The sequence below is a fragment of the Cavia porcellus genome, unplaced genomic scaffold (assembly GCF_034190915.1).
Source record: "Cavia porcellus strain 051 isolate PalLab524CR breed Dunkin Hartley unplaced genomic scaffold, mCavPor4.1 scaffold_2, whole genome shotgun sequence".
NCBI lineage: Eukaryota > Metazoa > Chordata > Mammalia > Rodentia > Caviidae > Cavia > Cavia porcellus.
In genome coordinates, this window is record NW_026947485.1 from 68,193,390 (window position 1) to 68,215,984 (window position 22,595).

The window sequence follows — 22,595 nt, forward strand, 5'->3', positions numbered from 1 at the left end:
TTTAACTCCTAACTGTATCAGATTTATACTTCACCATCCTCTGAACTCATTTGGATCCAGTCACCCGTCATCTCTTGTTTCTAATATTACAGTAGCTAGTTATCTGATCTCACAATAAGGACTCTTTACTCTTAGCCATTCACAGTCTTGCTTGGATTTTAGGATCTTTTAAAATATGTATTTGATCATATCATCTCTGTTTTTAGTGGTTTCTCATTACTTTTAAGAAAACCAAAACTTTTAGAGAGGCACCTAAGAAAGTACATGACCAAGACTTCATCCTTTATATCTTCAATATATTTTACTCAGGAGACTCTTTTTGGGACCACTGGATTGTCATTTGCCTCCTAACATAAACCTCTTCCATGCACGATCTCTTAAGTCTCTCCTCTTCCATTTTCCCCTCCCCCCAAAAAATAACAATTGTCTTTCCTAACTTTAGTTTTATTAACACTCCATCCAGGCAAGTCTTCCATGTTTCTAGTCCAAGTACAAACCTTCTGCTTAAAATTTCAAAATGCCAACAGCTTTACTTGAGTACTAATGTCACTTATAATTTTACATTTGCTTGTAATTTTGTGTGGGTCTCAGAATAGGCTATAAGTTTAAGAGTTTGGGTTTCTTTCTTCATTATTACAATCCCAGTAGTTTGGTAAGTACTAGTACAAGCCTCTCAAGAAATTCTATAGAATGTTACATATTTGTGTAATACACTATTAGTGGATCGATGTCTGAAAGCTGTGTTTTTTATTTCATATTGAGATTTAATTACAATTTATTTATCCATTTTGTTTCCTGTTGAAGTTTTAATTAATATCTAAATATATGTATATATCATATACACGTTCTAAGTCTTGGAAAAATTAATATATTCCAAAAAGCAAACAAATTGTTTACATTTTATCTGTGCATATTAGTAGTAAAGAATAACAGGTTTCATTTTTGAATGCATAATATACCTGGATAATATTTATCCTCTATTATGGCCTTCCTTCTGCCCCATCATCTTCTTCATCTCTAATATTGTACCTTATACTTTCCTGTAATCTCTCCTTTATAAATTACTCATGTAAGAGAAAACATGAAATAGTTAACATTGTGAGCCTGTCTTACTGTTCTTAATATAAAAGTCTCCAGACTTACCTATTTGGGAGCAAATGACGTGAGTTGCCTTTTCTTTATGGCCAAATAATATTCCACTATCTCTATATAGTCATTCATCTAATATGAGCACTTAGGCTGTTTCCACAGTTTTGCAATTGTGAATTGCACTACAGTAAGCCTAGGTACGCAGGTATCATTAGATTATGCTTTAATTCTCTCCAAGAGAGTCCTGCTCAGCAAATCTTTGCCTTTCTGTTATTTTTTTCCTAACAAAGTAAACATAAATCTGTCTTTGTAAGGCAAGATGGTATCCAGATAAAAATTCTAAGAAACCAATATTTAATAAATTTAAATTTATAGCAATGTGTGTAACCATTACTTTAACTTTATGGAAGAGGCAACTAAATTATAATTGTAACAATTTTAAGAAATAAGACAATATTGCTTTGTTCAATTATTTATGTTATCTAAATTAGTATCAAAAGACAACATCAGGGGGGAAAACTACTTTTCAACTATAGTATGAGATAAGTTGCAACACCTTGTCACTCTAAATAAGAACTTGACCATAATAGTTTTTAGTTCCTTGAAATGAAATAAAATGGAATGGCATTAACCACAAAAATATGTCATACAGTGCATAAGATTATTACATACTCATTTCATTTATCATAAGCTAATGCAACAAGATTTTTAATGCCATATTTATTCATTCTATATTTCAAGAATCAATAAGTTGTTCCTTCAAAGTATCTTCTTAAAAATTCAACTTTTTCCATATGTTGTTTAGTAAAACATTCATTCCTAAAGTTTCTTTAAAAGTATATTGCTTAAGGTTTCTCAACCGGTCAAAAATTTGAAAACAACTCTACAACCCAGCAGACATACTAAAAGCTACCATTTATGTCACAATCCATGAATGCCCACACTGGATCATTTTCATTTTGTGCAGATTAATGTCACCATTTATTTTATTGATACTCCGTAAAATTTAGTGCCCTGTTTAGATTCCAGTAATAAGTCAAGATGAAGTTAGAATTACCACCCAGGCTACTCAATTACCAGTTTATCTCTTAATCAATGAATATGTGTTAAATTAGGACAAATCTGACCTAGACTCTGAAATGCAATCTCGAATGAGATCAGGAAAGTCATAAGGCAAATCGGTAAATGATAATATATGAGATAATTGATACAAAAATACCATACAAAAAGAGCTGCAAAATGCAGAGCCTGTCACGAAAGATACACATCAGGAAAAGAAAAACTTGTATAAGTCTTTTGACACTATATTTACTGAGACATTGTGAGACTGATATAACTTACTTTTGGCCTGTACAATTATCAGAGTTGCCCAAAGTGGTGACCATTAGCTTCCAGACATTTATTAGTTTGGTGAACTGTTAAAATTTGTGTAACTTTTTTGGTAGGCTCTGTATACAGAGAGATCAAATAACTTTCAGTGAAGTATAAAGAAAAAAAACCACTTGAGGTAATTAAATAATGGATATATCATGAGACCTCAAGTCAGAATCACCAAGGCTGAGTATAGATCAGTGATCAAGACGAGCTCCACGCTCTGGAACTTGTTTTTCAGTCTGTGAAGTAAGAAAACAATTGAATGCATAGGAAGACATGGCAGCTCTTTGTTTCTAACATTTGGTCTGGCAGAAGTGTGGAGGGTGAGTTAGAAAGAAAGAGGCAAAGGCTGAAGAACCTGAATGAAAACAAAGACAATTAAAACAGGAAAAAACAAATTTAAGATCTAGATGTGACGCAATATGGGAAAACATAAAGCACAAAAAAAGGAAAAAAATGAAACGTGTAGAAGATTGATAAAAGGACAAGATAATGAATATTTTCTAAGGAACCTGTAAAAATGCCCTGATAGACACAGTATATACTGTTTTGACATTTTTTTTAAATGAATTTGTTTTAGCTCCTGATATACTTTAACATATTTTCAGTGACAGCGATGTGATAGCAAGGAGGTCTCTGACCTAGTGTGGGCCCTGGCCGGTGCCCTCAATTTAAACCACAGTGCTTAACTGTCCCTAAATGCTGCTGGTTCCTGAGTTTGGTGAACATCATCCCCTTACCCAGTACAGTGGAGTGCAGTACAATTGCTTTTAACTATAAACGGTACCATGCTTTTAAATATAAACTACAGTACGTTTGTTAAAATGTGTTTCCATAAAGATTTATGGATTTAAAGTGCACTTTTGCACAACTTAATGTAAAAGTCCTCTGAATGTCTTTCACTGAGTTTCTCATCAACCGTGACACTTTATAGCTGATGCTACGTTGTGTTTCTCGATGGCATCATTCTACCAGACATGTTCAAAACTAAGTGTACTCTACATCCTACTCAGAAAAGATCCCACTTAATTAAAACTAACAATAATTTGGTGTCTGCGATTAAAACCAGGAAATTGGTTTCATTTTACAGTGTTTGATGCAGTGAAGGTTGATAATGTGCAGTGATACAAAAGCTATCATGATTAACTGTATAAAATTCACATTTTACACATTGTGCTTCAGGCTGCAAACATTTGTGATTAAATGATAACAGGTAGAACATGTATGTCTTTAAACTGACCCCGCATTTTATGTCAAGAAATCCAATTTTTCATTGTTTATCTTATTAGTTTGGCTCAGAGAACGCTGGCATTAATCAGTACAAATGTCAGACAACCATGAGTTTATTAAAAAGTCATTTTCCTTTTGTAAAAGAGCATCCCCAATTCCTTCTCTTAACATTCTGAGTCTGATTTATTTTATACCTGTCCTTTATTTCTGTATTAGTTTTACACATATAATTCTAGTGCACAGGAGTCAATAATGGGGTAATTTTCATGAAATAGGGCATAAAAACAAATATACTATCATCTTCTTAAATTGAATTCATTCTTTAAATTATCTTGTTATTAAAATTGGCATATAATATACATTATTTTGTATTGTTATTGTTAAAATAAGATTTTTTTTAAATTTTAAAAACAAAAAAGGCAAAACGATGATATAAGAGGAGATTAACACTGGCTCATATTATTTTGTTGTCCGTAGATCAGATTTTAAAAACATGCTTCCATCTCACATCCCAATATAAATGTAGTACGTTGTGATTTATTAAATATTGTTGCCAGTTATTTTGGAGTAGGAAAACAAAGAGGATAAAACACATTCAGATATTCTGGATTTCGATGTCATTGCTGATTTAAAAGAGAATCTTGGAAAGAATGAAGAATTCGATCAGCGGAGGAGATTCCTATTCTCCCCTTCACCACAGGCCTGGCTCTGCACTGGGACCAAATTAGCATGAGTGAGAGCTTGTCCCTCAGTGAAAGTTTCTTCCTCCCAAGATGGATCCAGAGAAGTAGTAAGTTATGTATGTAGGAAGACAAACTTTAAAAATCACCTGGAACCCAAGCTTTTAAATATAGCTCTGCATCCGCAGCAAAAATATCCTGATTTGGTAAACATTTTCAGTCAAATCATTTCCTTTATCTGTACCAATAATTTCATGGGTGAGACCACATTAACTTATGAAAAATTCTCAGGAAAAACTGCAAAAGAAATATTTTTTAATCTCTCGAATTCAGGAATCCATTAAAATTATTTTAAGCATTGTTACATTGTTGCTGAGATGTTGTTACATTGTTATTCTCCCAAACATGATGGTGAAGATGAAGGTGATGATGACATGAAATTAAAGCTTACATAGATAAAACAGCTTGTCCAGATTACACAGAAAGTAAATAACCAAGTTGAGACTAAAGCCCGGCTTCTTCGCCATATTATTTCAGAGGCAAAAATCTGTGTTCTGAACCAATATGTGTGTGTGTGTGTGTGTGTGTGTGTGTGTGTGTGTGTGTGTGTGTATTTTACATAGATTTAGAAAATTAACACATTTCACAGCCTCCCCTGATCTTTCAGGACACTTTTCCTCCACCAGCAGGCTAGTATATTTTTAAAATAACTTTGAATCCTTTCTTTAAGACGAGAACACCCTCATTTCCTCCTAAAAACATTGGTCTGAATAACGACCCCTGAAGAGGTTCACCACAACCAAGGAGTACCTTGGAGAACAGAAATTTGAAGATTAAGCATGCATTAAAGAGAGTCCACGCTATGTATGATATAGTCTCCGCGAGACTAGACAGCACAGCAGACAGAGGCACTATATACTTAGGGGAAGGGCAGGAAAGTAGTAGATCCTGACACTGCAGGAGACTTCAGCATAAAACTTCTCCCACAGGAAACTCATTTCTAAGCCAGATCCCATTTCCCCAGACTGTAGTCTCACACTCACATACCCACCTTTTTAGTCAATCCATAAAACCCCAAACGCAAAACTTGCCTCTATTCCAAGCCTGTCCCCAAAATACACTGTCTTTTCACACAGACACAAATGCCAGAGGAACTTCAGTAGAGCGAGGTATCAGTCCCACTGCAGTGGGCCTTAGAAACAGGCTGACCCACACAAACTCAGTACCAAGCACTAGCTCCACGGACTGAGGTGCTGAGCCTGCCCCAGAGTCAGACTGGCTCTCTCAGAGTCAGGCTCAAACCTTGCCTTGGTGCAGAATAGCACCCATAGAACCATGCTTCTAGCTCCCTCCTAAAAACCTAGGTTCCAAGCCAGCCCCGATAAGTGAAGGCTCCAGAGACTCCAGTACCTGACTGTTCCACCTACTCAAAATCCAGGACCACTCCTGTGGACCCAGACTTCAAAGTCACTTTTGTCATCTGAACACCCATGCCTGCCCTAGCAGACCACAGTAAAAGGTTGACCTCCACACTCAGTAGCACCTGCGTGGGTCTCAGTGCCAGATCTACCACAGTACCAGGTCAGTCCCTCTCCACTTTGCTATGTGGCCTTCCCAGATTCACTGGACAGGCTGACAGGTGAAAGACTCTCCCTGCCAAACCAGCCTAGAATAATAATTGGGCAAGAATATCAATATCTCCAAACACAGAGACAAGTCTAAAATCACAAGATCATAAATAATTGGGGAACTAGAACACCATGGAAGGGACAAAACAGAGCACCGCACTTTTACCATAGAAATATGAATGTCAACAAAATGCCTGAAGAGAGAAGGAGAAAGGGATTGTAATTTTATTTTTAAAATAACAACAGAAAACTTCCCAAACATGAATGAATGAATTCTAAAAAAATGAATACTTAGATCTGTGATATTCAAAGAATTCTAGATTTATGAAATATAAACAGAGCACTACAAAGCTACATAACAATCAAATTCTCAAAAGTCAAACTCCAAAACAATTTTGAGAGCAACAAAATATAAATTACACATGCCATACAACAGAACCTCAGTCAATCTATCAATGAATTTCTCAGAAAATAACATTCAGGCCAGGAGAGAATAGAAAAACAAATTCAAACTGCTAAGAAAATTAAAAAAAAATATTAACCAAACATATTTTCCTCCTGTTAATAGCAAAGCTAGCAGACATGAAGAAAAATACCAATTTTCTCTATGTTGTATATTGCAGTAGAATTCTAAAGCAGTCTTAGGCAAATTATATATAGGGCCAAGGGAAGAAGACCTAAAAGGCCCTGAATTAAAAAAGCAGAAATACTCTGTAGAGGATAATGATTCTACCATCATCTGTTAGCACTAATAAATGAATTCATTAAGACCACAGGATACAAAATCAACATGTAAAACTCAGCATCATTCTACCCACTAACAACAAATTATCTGAAAAAAATTTAATCTCATTTATAAAGCATTAAAATTGTTACAAATAAGTTAAACTAATGAAGGGGAAAATAGGTTTACAGTAAAACCTATGAGATTGGGAAAAAACTGAAGAAGACACAAATGAACCACAAGCCATGTTTATGAAATGGAAAAATATGAAATATCTATGATAACCAAAGCAATCTATAGGCCAAATGAACATTTTCAAATTTTAAAGACATTTTAAATTTTTAAAAATCATAAAATTATATGCAATTGCAGAAGACATTTAACAAAAAGATGTTAAGGCATTCCGTTATTTTAAAACTATACTACAAAACTAGAGTAGCCAAAATACCAGTATTGGCTCAAAAGACATATAGAGCAGTGGAGCAAAATAGGGAGTCAAGAAATAAATTGATGCTTATACAGTGAACTCATTTTTGACAAAGTTGCCAAGAATATCAAATGGAGAAAGGACTATCTCTCCAGTTACTGGTGTTGAGAAAATTGAATGTCCTCTTGCAGAAGAATGAAACTGGACTTGCATATCACATCATACACAAAAAGCAAATGAAAATAGACAAAAAACCTTCAACGTAAATTCTGAAAATGTAAAGCTAATGGAAGCAATCATAGAGGAAAATCTTCTTGCTACATCTGAACAATGATTTGGAGGAGGATGATATCAAAATCACAAATGGACAAAGAGGATCGTGTCAAGTGAAAAAGTATCTGCACGGTGAAGGATACAACCAAATGGAGGGCCAATCTATGGAATGGGAGAAAATATTTTCAGAGGATGTAGATGTAAGGAGGCAATATACAAAGTATATAAAGAATTTAGCCCTTTGCCAAATGCCTCCACAAATAATCCAACTAGAAAGTAAGCAAAGGGTCAGAATAGATATTTCTTATGAAGGCATACAAATGGGCTGGGGATATAGGTCAGGGGCACAGTGCCTGCCTGGCACAGTGCCACTCACAACCATTTAGACAGGGATTATCAAAGACAGATGGTAAAATATGTGGGCAAGGCTGTGGTGCAAAGGAAGCCTTTGTCCACTTTTTGGCAGGAATGTAAATAGGCAAAAGCATGTATAACAGCCAGCATTTAAAAAACTCATGCAAGTTTCTGAATAAGTTAAAAATACAGTCACTCAAATGTTTGACATTTCTGCTATTAAAGGAAACAAAATCTGAATCTTGAAGAGATATCCAAATTTTTGTGTAACAAAATCTGAATCTTGAAGAGATATCTAAATTTTTGTGTTCATTCTACCATCACTGACAATGGATAAAATAAGAAACCACTCTATGTATATATCGATGGGTTGTGGGAAAAGAAAATCTGATGCATTTACACAACAATAAACTATTATTAGGCTTTAAAGAGAAAAGGATCCCTATCATTTGTGACAAAATGGACAAAATTTTGGAGCATTGTAGTGAGTAAAATAAGTCAGGTGCAAAAAGACAGGTGCTGCATAATGTTGGTATATGCCATCTAAAAGACCTGAAATCACAGAAGCTGCACACATGATCATAGTTCCCAGGACCTGTAACGGAGTAAGTGGGGTAAGTGGGATGAAATCGATCTAAGGGCACCAAGTGTCTGTTAGGAAGGGTGAACACACTCTGGAGGTCTGAAGTGAAGTGTGGTAACTACAGTTAATATTGTATTGCATATCTGAAATTTGTTAGAAGAGTAGATCTTATATATTCTTATAGACACACATGCATGATATTTGTAAGATGACAGTTAAATTATCTTTATTATAACAATCACTTCATAATGCCTATATAAATCAAGTCACCTCATACTACATGTATCAAAACTCATATACATGTACATGATACTGTTAATCATAACTCAGCAAATCTGGAGACAAATCAAGCTATGACCTAGACATCTGTTGCATTTATTAAAATTATATTTAAATAAGTCACTATGTGTACTGTATTCTGTTTAATTACAGCAATATCACAATCACCAGGTCTTCCTAGCTTGATGACCTATTAAGTACTAATAGAATACAACTAAAAGTAATGATCATACTATTTAGAGGACCTTCTTAATCACTCAGGCATACTATACTGAACTATACTGTTCATTTTAAAGAGTTTATTTGGCCTCCTATTGTTTTAAGCAGCCAAGTTATTCTGACAGACTAAATAGAAAATTGTTACTGAAATTCAGATATTTATGCCTCCACAGACTTTTTCTTTGGTTGGAATTATTTATTGATTAAATTTATCCTTAAATTCTATTGAGGTTAAAATTTTCTCATCCATGTAAGTTGGCAAGTAATTAAAGAGATTTGAATGTAAATTTTGTAGAAAAATATTAGCTATGCCCAGAAACATCGTGGAGATCACTGTTGTGAGAAAATAGATTAGTCATCATTGCAAAATTAATTGTGGTTTTCATAGCTTTACAAAAGAATGATTATCTGACTCTTTAGTATCTTATAAGTTAAGCATATTGATCCCCTAATACTCACTTAAGAGGACCTTGATTCTTCACTTAACAGAATTGACCTTGAAAGCGACTCCAAACAAACTTCATCTCCATCAGACTGCTGGGGATGGGAATGTGCTTGGTACCACAGTTTCCCAAGTTTTACTCCTGTTCTAAATTAACCTAACCTTGAAATCAGATGTCTGTGCCATTTGCTGTTTCAGACTTTGCAATGAAAAAGGCTTTTATAAGCCATATATGAACACTATGGTCTCCTTCTTCAGAAAAAATAAAAAAGGAGGATGTGCTTCTTTTTTTTTCTTTACTGCTGTAAAGCACGTTTTTGTGGTTGTTGTACCAGCAAGTGAACTCAGAGCCTTGTGCTTGCCAGGCAGGCACTTGTGCCACTGAGCTGTATTCCTGGCCCTAGGAATCAAACTCCTACAAAACATAAAATGTGACTTTTTTGAAGACTACACTTAAGTAAAGATCATATTACCATTAACCAAATTCCATGTAGATTTGTCCTTGTCCTAAATCCTTTTAAAAACTTAGTTGTTAGGAGAGGAGGGACAGAAAGAAGAAATCTCCTCATATAAAAGACTGTAATTCAGTTCTCTCAGTGTTAATGTTAACATCACTGGGTGTTAATGTCTACTAAACTTATTTTGTATATCTGGACAGTTAAAACCCATTTTCAGTGGCTGCATGTAGTCATACCTTCAACTCTCACAGCAACTCCCAAGAGCAGGCATTATTTTCTCTTTTATTAAATGGAATTTAGAAATTGATATGAAAAGTAATTAATTTTCCCTACAATCTACTAAGTGGATGAAGTGGAATTTCAATCTAGGCAGCCCAAAAGCTATATATTTCAACTCATTGTCTATTTTTCTTTACTTCTGAAGAAACTGTGTGAGTAAAGATTGATGAGTTATATACAGTGAGATTCTAGGTGCCCTGGGATCCTATGGCTAGTTTTATTATTTGTATTAAGCAAATATAAAGAGGAAATGCATTCAGATCAATAAATAGCAAATGTGACATATGTATTTGGAATGATGTTAAAATTAGTATGTATTGTTTTATTCATATGCTGGAGGTACAATATATTATCAGCCTTCTAATTTGTTCAGGGTCATTAAATTAGCACATTCACAGATTCAGAATCTGTCGAAACTTCTTTTTGAGTCGTTTTTTAGTAGGACCATTTTTACTAAGCGATGTCTTAAAGTCCAACTCATTGTTCATGATCAAGGAATTACTCTAATCCCACTAATCAAAAGCATATAAATTAAAACCTTGCACAAAACATGCTTTGCCCCAGGCTTTAATAATGAAGATTTACATCTCGGCCATCCTATCTCTTCCATCAAGGGTGACACACATACTTTTCCTGCTATTGTCAGAATAATGGGGTCCTTTTTTTATAGTACAGTTTTGTTGTTCCAACAATACAATTGACTCCCATGACAAGAAATCAGCATTAAGCCCTGGTGAAACTTCTGAACTATAATGAAAGGAAATTAAGTACGTTTCATTGCTTAGCGACATAAAATACCAAGAGAATTTTGCTTTCATAAAATGATTGCCTGTGATATTCTTGCATATGTTAAATCTCTTTGAATGGGTAATGATGACAGTCATCATGTTCATTCTTTCTTCTTAAGCACGTGGGGATTTTCCAACAGATTCTATAATAAAAGTGATACCTGCTTTAGAACACTTACTAAAAATTTGTGAAAAAACTTGTCTTCTTATATGCTGATTTCACAATTAAATTTCCTTAAAATGTTTATGCATGTATAATTTCATTACCCAAGTTGTCTCTGGTAATATGTGAATGTAGCATGAGAAGCTGTAGAAATTCACACTGTCGTGAAGGAACTTTAAGAGAGTGACAAACTATTAACTCAGAGTTTTGCTTATGATGACAGTAGGTATGTGGTTGAACAATCATTAAGTCATGCAAGGACTGTTTCATTTTATTTTTCTAATAAATGACCTAAAACAAAAGAAGAAAGCATATACTGAAGGATGCTGATCTGGTTGAAAACACTTGGTTTGATATAGTGAACATTTTTCTAATAATCTGTTTTTCTAATATAGCACAGACCTTGTTTTGTTAATATTGCCACTACTGTACATCCACAACATTTACCGTACTGTGTATCTACAACATTGTAATGCTCAACAAGTTCTTATCAAGTGGACTGAAGATAAATCAGTTTTGAAATCTTTTGGCTAATTAGGATTTAATTACATATGCATGTAATGGACATAACTGCAACCAAACATACAATGAGATTGTTTATACCTCAAAATTATTTGTTTTTGTACATTTTTGTGTTTTACATATGTTTAAAAGAATAATAAAACACATTGGTTTATATCTTTATTTCTCCCCAAAGTATCATAGGCTTCTCGGTAGGACTTTAGGGAAGTGACTTGAACATAATGGACTATCATGTGTGCATGATTCCACTGGTGAATTTATCCCTAAATGTGATTTGGGAGGCAAAACCTGTTTGCTGAAGGTGAGTGATTGAGGGGTGTCCTGGAAGGCTCTATTTTATTTTCCTCCCTCTTTCTTGACCTCTCTCTCTCTCTCTTTCTCTCTCTCTCTCTCTCTCTCTCTCTCTCTCTCTCTCTCTCTCTCTGCCTTTTCATTGCCACGCCATGAGCTCTTTCTTCCCTGGGATATCCTCTGCCACGCCATTCTGCTTGGGGTAGCCAACTATGGACTGAAACCTCTTCATACAATGAGCCAACATTAACCTTTCCCCCATTGGAGTTGGAAGTGACAGGTATTGTGTTTCAGTGAAAAGAAAGTAACTATGACACAATCTTATATATATTGGTGCTACTAGTGATAAATAGTACTGAAAATTATCTAATAGAGGACAATGTCCAGCTAATAATTATCTAGTAGGTGATTCTCCAACCAATGATTAATACCATCAATGGTAAAATTCAAATATTTAAAGATTCAAGACAGAAGGATCCCAACCCTTCCTCTACTTATTAATAAAGCTTTCATTGCTTCCTTAACATTCTTCCCAAATCTCTTTAATTACATCATTCATGTAGGAAGGCATATTTTCCTTTACTGAAAACATTCTCAGATATTTCCACAAATTCACGCTTTACATTTCACACTGAAATGATGAGTTGGCTTTCTACAAAAACGGTTCTGGTACGCTTTGATGAAAATGTAAATTAGTACAGACATCATGTGAAAGACGAAATTTCTCAAAATCTCAAAGTAGGGTTAGCTCAGTGGTAGAGTGTACGCCTAGTATATACAAAGCCCTTGATTTGATCTGCAGTGCTGAAAAAAATAGAATTACCACTTGATCCAGAAACACTACTTCTGGGTATTTTCCTAGAAGATCTGATATCATTATGCCATTAGACAATGGCATTCCCCCATTCTTTACAGGAGGATTCACAATAAAAAAGTTATGGAATCAGTTTAGATATTTATCAGTATAGAAATGGATAAAATATGCTAGTATATACAGATTTATAATTCAGTCTTATTCAGACTTTCAAAAAGTAAGAAATTTTGCCATTTGTGACTACATAAATGAAATGATAGGGAGTGAACTGAACCAAGCATAGAAAGAACAAATATCATTTATTTCCACTTCTGTGGAATCTAAAAAATGGAATTGAAAGAAGTATAGTGGTCACCAAAGACTGAGGGCTGGGGTGAGGGCCTGATGATCAAAGTATGCAAAGCCTAAATTACACAAGAATTATTTTTTCTTCTTTGAGGTATCATGCATAAATGGTGGAAATAGTTACCATAAATGAATATTTTGAAATGTGCAATCACTCAGGGAATATATATATGTATTTTTTTTTTGCCTTTTTCCTTTTTATCGGTACCAGGGAGCAAACTCACGACTGCCTGCTTACAAGGCAGGCGCTTATGCCGCTGAGCTAAATCCCCAGCCTCCCAGGGAATATATTTTAAACAATCTCACCATGAGAAATGATTACCATTTGGAGTGATGACTTGTTAATTAGTTTAATTAGCTTGATTTAATTATTCCACAGTTTCCATAACTCAAAAATTATTCTAGGGGCTGGGGATTTAGCTCAGCGGCATAAGTGCCTGCCTTGCAAGCAGGCAGTCGTGAGTTCAATGCCCGGTACCAATAAAAAGGAAAAAGACAAAACAACAACAACAAAAAAAATTATTCTGTGCCTGGTAAGTGCATAAAAATATGATTTGGCAATGCACATGAAAAAAAATGAAAGTTAGAACTGAGGTAAAAGGTTCTGTATTCTCATGTTGGTCACATTTACAAATTTCAACAATTTTACCCATGCATTCCACTCATTAAGTTCCCTCCTGTTTTCCAACTGATGTGCAGGCTCAGGACCACCCAGTGTGAAGTCTCCCAGCCTTCTGTCTTAGTATGATCCTATTTGTGTTGCCTTTGGGATTCAAAAATATGTGTTTTGTTGTTTCTCACCATGACACCCTCTTAAATTTAAATGCATTTATTGAAGTCAAGATGGTATCTAATTTCAAAAATATTCTAAAATTCAAATAAAGAAACAAGAGTAAATAAAGCTGTTACCCATCTCATAAAAAGGAAAGGCCTATTATTTTTAAAAATCTGGTCAAATTTCTCCCCAAAATAATTAACTACTTATTGATTCTGTGCTTTTTCCACTTCAGTCATTCTCTCCACTTTCTTTCCCTCTCTATGTACCTCTGTTTCCCTCTGCTTGTGTCTTTCTGTCTGTCTCTGCTGTTTTTTGTCCTCCCCAACACACATATTCTTTGTGCCCCTTCAGCGTTTTATAAAGAATTTTCAGGCATTCATCTTCAAGAATTCTTGAAGCCTCAAACATTTGAAATCATTGTGGATCTTCTCTGTAATATACATTGGAATGTATGACATAAAACTTGACCAAAAATATCAACCTCCTCAAATGTTACAAAAGACCATCCCGTCCTATCATATCTCATAGCTTGGTGCTTATTTCAACTCAAAATAAAATGATTGTGTGATTTGGATTTGCAGCTTATTATTCATACTACAAAGGGAAAATATTGCAAAATAGTGAAACTACATAATATTTGCCTTCAAGCCACTGAAGAAGTTGAATTGGGAGAAAAAGAAAATAAAACAATTTCAAAAACATTATAAGCATTTGCCACCATGAAAAAACATCATGCTATGGCAGACAATCCAATTTTCTTTATGTACCTGAGCCTTAGAACAATGTTGATCTTTTTAAAGGTTGCCTGTTATCCTAAGAAATAAATTCACCTTTAACAGCCATCCTAGGGAAAAACTGACTAGTGCCTAGAATTGGAAAATTGCATATGATATATTAATTAAAATCTACACCAAGACACTACTTTAAGAAACATGGAGGTGAGGCAGTTTTTCCCAGTGGTCTCCATATGGGTTTAAAATTATGATGGACATTCAGTGAAAAGATATTTGAGTACTATCTATTCAATTATTTCATTATAAATTCAGGAAAATCTGCATCCCATGCAAAAACATGTCTTTATCCCATCACATAAAGTTTAATGACAGAGCAAGATAAGAAGTAGGAGATACGTTTTTGCTCCCACTTACTCTACTATGTTGATAAAAGTTTGCATTGCCCATTTTACATTATTTATAACTTATGTTCAACAAAACTTTATTTACATTCTATCTTTTGAAAAGTCTTTTTGAAATTAAAAAGAGAGCAAAATGTGCCCCAGTTGTGAGAAGTTCAGCATCTTCTGGCAAAGACAGTTACAAAAATATATGACTATAAAAGGGTGCGAGGGCTGCCATAACACAACACTGCACATGGTGACACAGAAGCCAAGAAGGTTCCTGATGAGGTGAAGTGCCATCAGGGAGAGATTTCCACTAGATGAAATGTCTGAATGGCATGCTGAAAGAAAACACAAGCCTTTGACAAGTAATGAAGGCCAAAGCAAGGGCATTCCAGAAAAAGTCCAAAATATACACAAAGGCACATCAGTAAGAGCCTGAATGATACATTTAGGAACCATAAATACAGCTGGAGCATAATACCAGAGGGAGAAGCCACATTTCAGCAACAAGAAGAGGGAGCCAAGGTCAAATAATAAATGGACCTTCCTTATATGCTAAGTGGATCCAGGGGCCAAAGGGACAGTTACACAAGGGCGATCTGACTGATTCAGGTTTGAAACAGTATTTCTCATGTATCAAGGAAAATAGTTTAGAAAAAGGACATGGTGAAATGGAAACAACTAATTTCCGTCTGATTTTCCCCAGAGATAAGACTGAACCAAATTCAATAGGATATTGCACAGATTAGAGTCACAGAACTTTAAGACTCACGTAACAGGGAAAAGCAGAAAATGAAAGCAAAGTAGAAAGTTATGAGATTAATACAAGTATGAATAAGCCTTATATTTCATCTTGTTGTTTGCCATAATCAAAACCTGTTTGTTAGTTAATAAATCGATATATGGTCTGATTTAACCTGATGATTCAGATTAGACAAAAGGACTCACTACACCCAAATTCCACTGATGACCAATGGTGTCATTGTTGAAGAGCTCATTCTCCTCTGAGAATTCAAACCAGGCTCAAAAATCGAACAGGCAAATTTCAAACTGCTTAGAGGTGGCACTGAACTATTTTCTCGTCTTCCAATTAGTGGTCTTTTAAAGAGGCTGATATGGGCACATCGTACCTAGGACTTACAAAAGAAGAATGAAAACTTGCTTCAGCCCTGTTGCTTTTTCCTGACACAATCACAGTGATTCATCTCCTCAGAAGGCTACAACTTCTGCACCTCCATCACCCAAAGAACTCCAATAGCTCCTTCACACCAGTCATGACTAATGCTCACAGCTGTTAAATTACCCACAACACCCATAATTTTAGGGTTTTTTGTTCATAAAATAACTCTTTTATGTTTCACATTATTGTGTCCTTCTGTTCAGAACTGCTGCTCATATTACATAGGCAAAAGCTCAGAATGGTACTAACACAGTAGCATTCTTAATCAGCAATTCGCACTCCAGCATCTGCCATTCAAAATAATTATACTCCTGAATGGAAAATTTAATTTTAGGAAGCAGAAAATGCATCACCATTGAGATATTTTTCTTCATATTTTAAGTTTAGTAATAAAAGTGGTGACTATGAGAATAGCAATGACTTCGTTGATGAAGCTGCTGGTGACAGCAAGAATAGTCAAAATATCTGTCTCTTTACTGTAAAATATATGTAATCACCACACAACTGAATAGTCCACAGATCATTACTCTGATTTTGCAGATGAGCAACTTGAAGATTAGGGGAATTAGACAGACTACCCCTGTCTAATTCTAGAGCCCATGTGTTTGTGTTACAAATGTTTTCTTTTAATCTCACATCACGTATCAAGCTGCAGTTCTCTTTCAATATGAGCTTTTATAAACACATTTATCTATTATATTATCCATCACAACTCTGATACAAGGGAAGACAGCTAGATATTAGCTGGGATCTATAAGCCCAGAGAGGAAACTCTCACCATTCTTAGCACTTCCCCTCTGAGACAACACAACCTCTCACAGTTGCCTCACACCTACAGGTATGTGGCTCTAGAGTCAATACATGTGAACCTAGGAACCTAGCAGACATTTTTGGATCCAGTTAGATCTCATTTATATCCATCTGCATTTTGGTCTTGACCCCTACATGTGTTTTGGCCATCCCATTCATTTTGGTCAAGACTATATAAATTCTAAAATTTCTCCCCCTTTGTGAGTGTGGATTCCCCAGCTGATTAGGAAAAAATCCCATTACCAACAACCTGCAACCACTCCTCAAGTTCTAGAAAAACCAAAAAGAAACCCGCCCTGGAACTCACTGTAGTTGCCACCTCTGGCTTTGCTTGCTTAGAACCCTCCCTTGTGTAATGTCCTCCTTGATACATTTCTGCTCCTCTCTCCACGTAGCCCTGCACTGAGTTACCTGCTGAGATCTCTCCCAGGTACACTATGGTCACAGCAGATAGCTGCCGCCAAAGCACTGTGCACTTGGCCCTCATCAGAAGCCCAGCGTCCTTAATACAGTATTCACTTAAAATTATATTGTAATTATTTTCTGATAGACTGGTTTACTGAAGCTGTGATATTTGACTCTGTGTTCTTTCTGGGGACCTGCTCACATATGTTTTTGAGGAAGATCCAGGAACTAAGACAATTATAGGATACAGATAGTATGCAGCTCACCAGCCTGGGCTGATCCAACAATCCACCAACATTTCATCTGTTTTGAAAACCCGTAAGTGTGCTGGCACTGTGCTTTTGAAAAAATAAAGATAAATTACATAAGTAATAGCAGGCTAGGAGGAGATCAGTTCCTACAAATAAGTGATGGATATACAGTTACATAAATGATGCTATTAATAATATTGATAGTAATTATTATGATGGTGGACTAAATGGGTTAGATACTTAGCATATGAGACTTAGGGACATAGGATTGATGTGGGAGAGATAAGCAGTAGACAAATAAGAACAAAATGGAAAATTGAGCACTGAAATTTTGCCAGGCATTGCTTTATATTCATTATATATGTGATCTTGTTTAATTCACAAAGCAATCCTATGAAACAGGCTTGCTATTACCCATGTTCGATATATAAGGAAATTGAAGCACAAAGACATATGTAAGTGTGAAGAATATAATCAATCCAAGATCACTAAAGAATCAGCACAAAAGCAGCATGATTTTACTCAATTTAACAAACACAGAGAGAATGCCCTGCTTGATAATTAGGGGATAGCCCCATAGAAAGTAATGCCCATGAGTTTGCTCCTAAAGGGTCAAGTGTCTCCAAATGAATAGATAAAGTAGAATAGGATATTCAGATCCACCAAGAAAGCTCTATGAATATACCAACATAATCACATATCAATAACTAAACAGTCAAAGATGTAACTAATCATAACTTCATGGTTTTCAAACTCAACTGGCATTTGAAGCTTCCCAGAAGTCCTGCTTTTCTTGCTAGAACTTTCCCCCTAATATCACTATCATGCCTTATCATCATCTAAAACCTAAAATATACCTCTTCTGTGTTCACTTACTTTGCTAGATAGATTTCACAGGAGCAATCAAATTACTATTTGAACCTGAAGTTCTTGCCAATATTTGGGTAGTGCTTATTGAAAATACTCACATCAGCATATCCTTTCTACCTATGTTACTGGAGTTATGTATAGATGCTTGTTTAAATAAGTCACTATATTGCAAAACTCCCGCATAGTCATGTGTCATCTGAAGGTCACTTGTTGGGCAAGCAAGAGCAAATTCAGGCACGGGGTGGGGCGTAGACAAAGGAGCCACCTTCTGACTCTGATACAACTTTCATTATTCACAAGAAAGCCAAGTAGGGAGCTGACCAACTGCTGAATTTTACCCACTATGCAAAGCAGAACAGAATTTAAGTGCAGAAGAGAAGAGCTTGTAGGAAGGCATACAACAGTCTTTTGGGTGGATAGTCACCTGACCCTTCCAGAGATGAGGATAAATTTGCATCTATCCTGAACATGTCACTTGAGGGACAGTTTTAGGATCTTGCCACGCAAAACTTGTCTTAGTGCCTTAAAAAAATCTTCTTCTGTGACATTCTTTTTTCTCCACAAAGAAGGCTGACACACATTGGTGCAGAGCCCTCTCAAGGAGTTTTTCTCTGATTGTTGCTAGCACCAGAAAGAAAGAAAAGGGAGAAACACACGTAATACTCCCTTTTATGGTCACCTTACCTTCATAAAAAGCATCTGAAGCTTTAGTAGTTGAATGTCTAAAGTATAAAATGTAGTTTGCCTTATATAGGGTAAGTTAAGGGTTTTTTCTTCTCCATTTTAGCACTGAAATGACAGCTTCAATTGCACCTTTGTTTATTTTTTGGTTCTTTGCCATGGAGTAAAAAAACCTATCCAATTTTAAGATTAGTCCTATCTTTATGCAGCTCTCACAGGGCCAGCTCAAAAGTTTCTTCCTCCCCTATATATTCCAGTATATTTCCAGTGTACCAGCTCTTTTTCTGCAGCATGTGAACATGTTCAACTCCATCCTTACCTCACAAGGAACACTGATTTGCTTTCTACCCTGTGCAGCCAATACTGTTCAGTCAGTGCTGTACTTCATTTGATGTAGCCCTGTTTGAAACACTCTGCCTCAGGGATTTTTTTTAATTTCTCACTCTCTTTTTGTCTCTCCTTTCTTGAAATCATCTGTAAACATTCTATGCTTTGTTGATGTCCTAAATATTGACATTTCTCAGAAATTTTACCATAATGCAAATTTTCCTTCACACTCTCTAAATTATCCTTGATAATCTCATCTTCAAAGCCTACTTCCAAGGGATCCAAAGCAGGGTAGCTTCACATCAGAGAAACAGCTCATGGTGGGAAGAAAGAAGCAAAGCAATCAGAGACCTAAGCCATGTCTTTCTGCCCTTTTTATTTTATCTAGGCAATTCAGGGTGGGTAGCACTCACACCCTTAATCCTAGTGCCCTTGAGCCTAGCATTACACCATGAGTCAATTCCAGAGCCACACACCCATGATCCAGCTGCCTCTGAAAAAGCCCCGCTATGCTTTGGGGGACATCTGGACTCACTCATCACTGTCCTCCTTTCCTCACCCCAGCTCCATCCTTAGGTCAGTCCCTGTTGTCTCCTAACCTAGCATTTAGAATAGTCCCTATGTTGTCTTCCAGAAATTAGTATCGTTTTTCTTAAAATTATTCTCTATAATGAATAAGAGAAATCCTTCAAAAGTGCAAGTATAATCATATTATACTACCTCATTGTGTTCTTTTTTTCTGTATCCCTGAGTTGTACAAAACTGAACAAGCCCATGCTGCCTCTAACATGATCAATACAAAAGTAGAAAAGTGTAAGCTATTATCCCCTGTGTAAAAACTGTGTTTATCTGCTTAATTTTTTAATTCCTGAACATCACCTTTAAGTATTTCATAATGCTTGCTAGAATATATTAATACAGTATCTTCTTTGTACTCATTTTCATAATTTTGTAGCATCTTGAACGTGTATTTACTTGTAGGCTATTAAATTCCCAATACTTGAAAGAATACCTGGAACTTAATGGTAAATTAATGTTCATTTGTCACATGAATGAGTCCTATATAAGGTTTATATAATTAGATGCAAACAATGCCATAGGGAAAAGAGAATTGTAGTTTGGGGCCCAGGCGAAGACAGGGGCTGAATATCGATGATTCTGTATACTTGATTAAGAAGATTGAAATATATCTGTCAGGTTATAGGAAACTTGGGCAAAATTTAAGATAGTTAATAGTATAATTAACATTTCTTTTTTGGAAAGATCATACCTTCAATAGAGAAAAATTATTTTTGACACAAGTTATTGTAATGATGCAGAAGAACAAGAGACAGAAGCAATGCAGAAATAGTAACTCAGATAATATAAAGCATTAAAGTGATCCTACTAAGACAGACTCTGAAGAAGTTAAAGATTGTTTGAATCTAGATCAGAGACAAAGGAATCTCTGGAAGTATTTATAGACTTTTAGGAACCAGTATTGAACATGTGCCAATGGACACAGGGTAATAGATATGATTAGTGAAATGTATTACATTTGTCATTAAAAACAAGTTTTTCTGTAAAGTGTGCAACATCAGAAAGAAGTTTGTCCGACATAGCATTAGTCAAACATAAGTAATGGCTTTTGGAGGATTAAACTATAAAGGAGTTTCATTTTGAGGAAGCAGAACAATCGGTATGATGTCCACTTTTGCAACTGTAGCTTGAAACTGCTCTAAGAGGGTATTTAAAAATAAAAGTATTTTCTTACCAAACGTGAATAATCTCAATTCAGTTTGACTGTAAATATAATGTATTAAAAAACCTATATTTAATTCTAGTATTGAAATTCTAACGAAAAGTACTTGAACTTGTCGTACAATTGAATTAACAGAGATGTAGCTATAATACTCTAGTCTGTAAGCTCATGGTAGATAATAGTTTTATTGCAAATGGCAAGCAAAGGACTCAAACTGTGTCATGTTTAGTTTTTATGTTTAGAATTTAATCAACTGAAAATATCAATCAAGTACACTATTTACTCACTTAAGTTCTGTTTAAGAGTCTATTGCTTTTATCTTGGTTACACTAATTATGTAACTTTACAACATGTCAGTTGTATTAGTTCAAACTCAGTTTATGAGTATAGTCTAGAAAATGCTTAAGACTAATCATAAGATCATCATGGTATCCAGTAAGCACTGGGAAAAATTGGAAGTTGTAGGCAAAAGAAGTGAAAGTAGGCAAATCATGTTTTGGTCAGTGGTTCTGGAACTTTACCACTGATAGAAGGGGTGGAACTAGCCACTCCAGAGTTCATAGCTTCTCATTTCCCACTATCCAGAAATGAAGAACATGCTATATTTCTGTTAGGGTTATTTCCTAATGATTAGGATTAATATAATTAAACTCTTTAGGGCTCATTAGCATTAACCATGAAATAAGCAGCAATACTTGGATATGGGACAGAAATTTAAAAGAATGGTTTTATTCTCCCTGTTCCCATCAAGAGTCAATTCCAAGACTAAGAACCTGTGCTACCAAAGCCACCACCAACAACCTTAATGGCTTCCTTTAAAAGATCATTCTTAATCCGGGTGTGTAGAAGTCACAGATGACTGAGATTAGCAACCATTTTAAGATTCAAACTAAAGCAAATGTAGTTACAGTTCTCAGTATTAATGTATTAGTACATGTCAAGGAGTCCTAACTTTCTCAAACATTCCTTTGGGATTCTTTTTTTTTTTTTTTTTAATTTACAAGGCAATCAGTAATAATCCTGCTCCTACACCTGTACCAAAGGTTAATAATAATTGGAATATTATGCCAACATTTAATGTGGGAAGTTATTAATGTTAGATATTTATGCAACAAAGATGAGTAAGAAATTTGAGGCAATAAATGTTAAATTTTCTGGGGCAAAAATCTCAGTTTTAATTCCAGTTGGCCATGATGTCACCATGTAAAGTTCCGACCCAAGGGACTGAACTATGTTCTTTGTGATCTTACAATCTAAAAACAAAAACAAAAACAAAAAGAACCCCAAAAACTATTTCTTAATTCTTACTAGGAACTTGCAAGGGAGGACTGATTTGAGAAAGAGGGAGGATGGTATAATCCTTTTCCTATTAATGTCACTGTTTGCTGCTATTATTTATTTCATCTTTCTATTCTAGCATAATTATGATTGAAGTAGAATGTTAGTCCCAGAGATTATTTCCCATAAACA

General features: G+C 35.2%; 1 protein-coding gene and 1 pseudogene across 1 annotated transcript in view; one reads left to right on the forward strand and one right to left on the reverse strand.

Moving 5' to 3' along the window:
• Positions 1-22,595, reverse strand: part of Znf804b (zinc finger protein 804B) — a 516,344-nt gene that overhangs the window by 249,279 nt on the left and 244,470 nt on the right. The window lies entirely within an intron of this gene.
• LOC106028784 (uncharacterized) overlaps positions 1-22,595 on the forward strand; it is a 208,886-nt pseudogene that overhangs the window by 24,453 nt on the left and 161,838 nt on the right.